This window comes from Lycium ferocissimum, chromosome 2, assembly GCF_029784015.1.
Source record: "Lycium ferocissimum isolate CSIRO_LF1 chromosome 2, AGI_CSIRO_Lferr_CH_V1, whole genome shotgun sequence".
Lineage (NCBI taxonomy): Eukaryota > Viridiplantae > Streptophyta > Magnoliopsida > Solanales > Solanaceae > Lycium > Lycium ferocissimum.
The window spans coordinates 44002068-44009076 of record NC_081343.1 but is presented as its reverse complement, the minus strand read 5'-3'; the positions used below and the strand labels follow the sequence as shown (position 1 = coordinate 44009076).

Here is a 7009-nt window from a genome sequence, read left to right as displayed (position 1 = left end):
GAAATGGTACAAGGAGAAAAGGAATGAAAGGAGGAGAAAGAACAAAACTTTCTACTAAAGAATAAGAAAAGAAAGGAATTCTTGTCATTTGGGTGAATGGTCGAGGTATAGGTATCATTCTTTTCTTTCTGTCAGATTGATGATCAAGCCATAAGAATATTCACTATTTCACGACAAAACAAGAAACTTTGCCAAATGAGAAAGACTATGAGGAAACCAAAAAGAACAGAGAAATAGCTTATCAGGACTGGCAAGAAGCTTTATATCCCCGTTTAAAGTTTTTGCTTAACTTGTTATAGCAGGCAACTTACTTTTTTTCGAAGTAACCACTCAATATAATTATAAAGGGTTACCTATAACTGTTTTTTATGTAACCTGATTGTAAAAATATTTTGCATCGTCAGCCTAAAAACTACTAGTCCAACTAGACATCAATAACCATGAAGTTACTATAATTAGGACGTCTTGTTCATTCTGAATCGACCCTCAGGTATGCAGTGAGTGCTTTAAAGGGCCTAAATTTTTATGAGTATTTTGAGATTGACCATGACACCTTCTACATTAGAGTCTACGTGCTTTTTAAAAGATTTTTCTCCTGGCTAGGAGATTTTGGGTCTCAGAAATGTCACTTGTCAAATATTAGACAATCCTAGTACAATTTGTTTCAAGTACGAAGCAAAGCTTCTTGTATTGAGTATTATTAACTTATATTTAAGGGGAAAGGGGTTAAATTTGCCCGATATTACCTGAAATTGAGTAATTTTGCACTTTGTTAGCTTTTGGTATAATCTTGCCCCTTCACTAGGGAAAAGTGTCGTTTTTACCTTTGATCCCTGATGGATCTCTAATTTGAGCGGTAATCTAAATTATAGTCAAAACTTGAGGGATAAATTTAATTTTTTTTTTTTTATCGAAATCCTTTTGACATGTGGAGTTTACCCATTTTACAGGGGCTCCATTGATGACGACAACTTATATGAGATGATTTATTAACGGTGATTACTGATTATATATGATGAACCAAATACTATATGGGAAATTGTGGACCTTTTCCTTAAACTTAATGGTGCCAGCAAGAATCAATTCGTTATTTTTCGGCTTGAACTCGTAGTGTGCTAGTGTTCTTATATCCACAGTTACTTTTATGCTTAACGAGATTTTAATACGTAACTGGAAATAATGAAGAGATGGCTACTAAAAGTTTTTGAAGACGGCAAAATTCAATATGAAGCCCAAACAATGATTTATCTCAGTTAGTTTTACGAATTTTTGATAAAACAATATTTCATATCTAACAAATATATATATGAGCTTAATAAATATCCCTAGCTTGAGAAAATGAAATAACCTAATTGTTTACGCAACACTTAATATGACCTTACACGTTAAAATTCAACATTTAAATAAACAAACAAAGATCCTCTATGGTGGTTGTGGTTGAATTGTAATGATCATATATCTCTAGCATAATAGGTTTATTTTCTAGGGGTGGGCATAAATATCGAAAACCAAAAAATCGGACCTAACCGAATTAATTCGGTACTTCGGTTTCGATTTTTCATTTCGGTTACGGTTTTATTTTCTTCAAAAAGTCGGTGTTCGGTTCTGTTTTCGGTAATGAAATCCCGATTCTTCGGTTAACCGAAGAATCGAACTTGTATACATGAGTTAAAAAAAATATATATATATATAAAATACTCAGACAGCCACTGCCACTCAATGAGTGTTTCTAATGACACGCCTGCACATTGTTGTTGGCTACTGCTGGTTCTCATGACTGTATGGTGTAATGTGTATTATGAATTGTGAATCCTTCGAGTGATTGAATTCCAATGAAAATTATGGATCTGTTGTCTCCAGAGGCCAATCTAGCAGGTCAGGCCAAGTGCCTCTTTTTAGTAGGGACGTAAGGTAGAAGGGGTATGTCAAAGGAATGAACTACTTTTGGCTTTTCCTCCGTGAGATTAGACCATTGTTATGGTGAATCCTTCTCAAAACTTCAAGAACAGTTTAGTTTGGAACACCAAACTTAGAGCTCTGAACCTTAAAACAGCCCATTTGAATTAAAAAACCATAAAATAGCTCATTTTTAATTAAAAAGTAGCTCATTTTATAAGCAGAAAAATAGCCCATTAATTAGGCCCATAAAAAAAAATGCATTAGAAAAACCGAACCAAATCGAACTTGAAAAAAAAACGAACCGAACCGACACACTTTCCCTTCACTGAAAATCGAAGAACCGAACCGAAATTAAAAAAACCGAACCCAAGAACCGAATATTCACCTCTACTATTTTCTACTCTATATTGTGTATCTTCTAATAGGACCTATTTTACTGCTCTATCTCCGAAAAACAGTGACTATTCATAGCTATTATCTTGAATCAAGAAGAGTTCGACCCTTTATTTTTGTCCTAGTCAATCCTAATTCAACATTCGAATTATATTGTTATTTCATGTAGTAGAATGTAACATCCCAAGCAAGAATCATGTATATTTAAACTATTTTTTATATAAAAAATGTGTTATAAAAATGAAAATACTTTTATGTAAGTTTGGTTCTATTTTTCTCGTTCAATATTAAATTAAGCTAAACCAACTACATATTGATTTTTTAAAATTTGATTTCATGATTTGATTCGATTCTTCAATTATCCGTGAACAACCCTCACCCTGGCATCACACGTTTGTGCTAACTTGAAGCTCCCTAATTGTACATATTTATTACATAACCCTCATGTTCAATTTGAATATTATAAAGGATTATCAGATATAACACAAAATTTCTCCACCTATTCCTCTCGAGTCTTGACGTTTGTCAAAGAGGGGTATAATTATCAATTTATAGAACTTAAGGGTATCTTCTACATTACAAACTTGGGGAGCTCAAATTTCACTTGATATAAACCTCAGGGTGTCCATTTATGCAGAAAGTGAGAGCCGCCCAAATCTCAATTAGGAGCAGACTCCTGGAGTTCAGCCCACTATGGCACAAACTTTGTCCTGGGCAAAGCAGACGAACCCATGTTTCTATTCGTAGATTAAATACTTCGTTACGCGCACCACAGTAAGTAAAAGATCAAGACGAGTCTAGTAGGGATGGGTCAACGAATGTAATTCAAGAGGATTCTAGAATATTCTTTTATAGCCAAAATTTGCACCTTATAATTATTTGATGAAGTTGATTCAATTGAGCCAATTTACCAACGGTGCAACCCTTAGCCCCACGCATGTGCACGGACATATGTGAGAGAGAGTGACGGAGAGAATATGCTCAACAAATTGAAGAATGGGCCTTGAGAAATTAAATGGAGAAATTATGCTCGACTGGCTAAGGAGCTGGTATGGAGCGAATCGGTTAGTGGCTCAATAGCCTAAGTTGCGAATGTAAACCTTAAACCTCACTCAAGACAATGAATTGAGAGAAGAAAAAACCAAAGCAATAGAATAAATAATTATAAGAGTATGACTCTAATGCCATATAAAAGAAATTCGAGCATTCAGTCCAAAACCTTAATGCCTAAGTCCATTATAACAATATGATAATATCTGTCATTTTATCAAGAGATTTCCTATTAACATATGAAAATAAAACAAGAAATAGAATTATTTAGAACACTAATCATTCCATGACACCGGGAAAAAGAAGCAAGTTCGGAGCACAAGAATCAAAACATCTAATTTTCTTAAATTGGCCATCAATTTCTTAATTTTGGCATATTTAAAAATGATACAAAAATAGTTTAAATCAGAAGAATTTGAATTGAAATATTTTAGAAATTGTTTGACACAAATCATAATTTAGGAAAAATAACCGTTTGACTTGTCCAATGACAATAACCTTATATAAAATGAATGTAATAATTATCTAAGATAGTTCTTTCATATTCCATTGGCAATAGGAAAATTTCAGTCATAAACAATTTATGGGTCAAAATTACATATTCATAGCCCATATTTTAAATTACAAACCTACAGCCAACATTTCATGGCACAACTTGAATATTCACCTCTATACAACAATACAATTTTATACACCCATCGTAGCACAATACATAATAATTCACCTTCGTGATAACAACAGATAATAATATATAAGATCAAGATACAATATTATACAACAATATATAACTTTATACATCTAGCATAAATGAAACTTCGTATAAAAGTGTGCCGTATTATAATGTATAAGACAGTAAAAAAATCGAAGAGGAAAAAAATGGCTATGGCGAAAATTTAAAAAAAGACGGGCTAAAACAGTAAATATTTTGCCCTAATTGGCATACGTTGTAAAATTCCCATAAAATAATGTACCGAAAATTTCGCAATATTGAGTGATTAAATACCTTCTCTAACATGATTAACATGAACCAATAGTGTAATCATGTTCACATTGGAAAGACAAAGGAAACTGCTACTTCTTCAGATTGTCATATTCTTCAATATCATAAACCATGTAGACAAAAGGCCGGTTTTCTTCCCACCACTTCTCTGCTTCCTTCTCAGTAAACTTTTTGGTACTGCGAAATTCAACCAAAAGGCATTTGGTAAGCAGTTTACGTATTAACAAATGATGCTGATCAATGGCATAATTATAGCATAAGCAGAGGTGGATCAAGAATTGACTCAATAGATTTCCATTGCACAAGCAAAGGTGTATAATAACCACATATATATTATATGCATATAGTTCAAGCTTAGGACAGTAGGAGCAGCTGCACTCACCACCAAAATACTATTGGATCAAGCTTGCGTAAGTATTTGTTCCCTCAACTTGCAAAACCCAATTAAATCAGATTAACGAATGCTCGGAGTTTGGAGTTCAATTTCAATTACTATAATATGAACAATAAGGAAAAGGATATCATAACAGGTAATATTCTAACTGCATTATCTTGAGGGAGCCCTTCCTTTTGTTAGCTATGATCTTAGTTCAAACCAAAAAAAAATCTGTATCATACAACTTAAGAAAGGAAATATACCTTAACGAGACTCGCTTGAGTTCATTCTTTCCACTTGGCAGCACTGTCAATGTAACGTAGACACCGAGCTGATACTGTTCCACCCATTCAACTTTTGATGTTATTTGCCCAGCTTGGCCATGATCAGCTCCTTTATAAGATTCCGCAGCTGTATGCCATGGCGTACATGCAACACATTTGACCGACAAACCTCTGTCTTCTGCGTTTGCAAGAGGCCACACCTAGGCACAAAAATTCGGTGATTTTGGCTGTCTGAATATGTTGAAGTAGGGTGCACTACCTTTGCAGCAGCTTCAACATTAGTTTCTCTTCCAGCGAAAAAGCTTTCTGACATTGTCTGAAGCTGCAATTAACATAACATGTTCCATCTATGAATTACGGACAGATTCACAAAATAGTTTCTTTTTAAAGTTTGTGCCACAGGGTAATAAATTTGATGCAGATTACGGACCAAAATTGTTTACGAGAAGGAGACAGCCAAAAGAATTAACTCACCAAATAGTTCCATCTAGCATAATTTTTTTCTTCTCCTTTACAAGATTCTTCTTCTGATCTGGGCTCCACGTTGTTTTCTTTGTTATAGAAGGATCTTTTATTATAGGAGAATACAATCGGAGAACCACATAGGTTATCTATGTTTCTGTCTTCTAGTTGTGCATTTGCAAGAGGCGCACACGTAGGAACAACTATTCGGAGTCCAGTCACATGATTTTGGCTATCTGAATATGTCTAAAGCTGCAATTAACATAACGTGTTACATCTATGAATTATGGACAGGTTCACAAATAGTTTTTTTTAAACATTTGTGCCACGAGGTAACAAAATTGATGCAGATTACGGACTAAATTGTTTAAGAGAAGGAGACAGCCAAAAGAATTAACTCAGTTTCTTCTAGCATCATTTTTTTCTTCTCCTTTTGCAACAAGTTCATTGGTTTGCTGATTGGATGTACTCTCCGTACGCAACACCCAACTGAAAACATCTTTGAGAGAAGTGATCTCAGAACTGGAGAGTATCTGTGATTTAGCAGTCTCAAACTCAGATGGGAGTCCCGCAAAGAAACTCATTATTGCCATTTGTTCCCTCTGAGCTTGTTGCACCTTGATATCAGTACTGAACGGAAAAAGCCATGTTCAACTCCTCATAAATTTTCTTGAACTCCGTGAAGTATGTGATGAGTGTCTTATCTTCCTTCTCAGGACGGTAGAAAGCCTTACAAACTTCATAAACTCGAGACAAATAACCATTGCCAGAATATAGATACTCTAGCTAATCCATTAACTCTTTAACAAATTCACAGTGATTAACCAAACCACCTACTTCATTGTCAATAGAGTTTATAATTTGCAAGAACAGTCCAGCATCATCTCTCATCCAAGACTTTTTAGTTTCATCAGTTGGAGGGTCCTCACTAAGATGGTCATCCTTTTCAACACTACGCAAGTAGACCCTGATTTTCCTACTCCAGTCTAAATAATTAGACCTATTTAATTTATGAACTGTAATTTTTGGGTAATGCCGAACTATTTCAGTCACGGAAACTTCATGAAGTAACATTTTCAACTACTTTTTTAGTGAAGAAACTGACAATGGGAGCAAATAACTACTATCTGTTTCTCAAGAAATTAGCAGCTTCTTCACACAAAAACTGAACTCTAACTAATGTTTAGTGAAGAAACTGACAATGGGAGCAAATAACTACTATCTGTTTCTCAAGAAATTAGCAGCTTCTTCACACAAAAACTGAACCTTACGCAAAACAGTACGAAGACAATAACAGGAAATTACAATGGAGACAAAGTGACTAGTACACCTTCAAATACAGATCCAACTTCGAGAAGAATACCAGAATGTGTCTTAGAACGACGCAGACATGCTGGAGCAGCAAGCCAAAATCAGATCTGCAGGACCTTAATGACTTATTCATGAATATGAAGGATTTTATAGAGTTACAAGAATCCATATAAGGAAAGAAATCAAAACCAATTAAGAGAAATATTACAGGATCTTTTTTAGAAAAAATTTACA

The 7009-nt window shown here is 34.4% G+C and overlaps 1 long non-coding RNA gene across 1 annotated transcript; it reads right to left on the bottom strand.

The window, feature by feature from the left end:
* Positions 1 to 4325: 4325 nt before the first annotated feature.
* On the bottom strand, positions 4326 to 6575 carry LOC132039089 (uncharacterized). The gene is made up of 3 exons (XR_009410346.1): positions 5477 to 6575; positions 4982 to 5324; positions 4326 to 4519 (listed from the first exon to the last, which is right to left on the bottom strand). It is a non-coding gene; the product is annotated as an uncharacterized LOC132039089 (long non-coding RNA).
* Between the last annotated feature and the right edge of the window lie 434 nt (positions 6576 to 7009).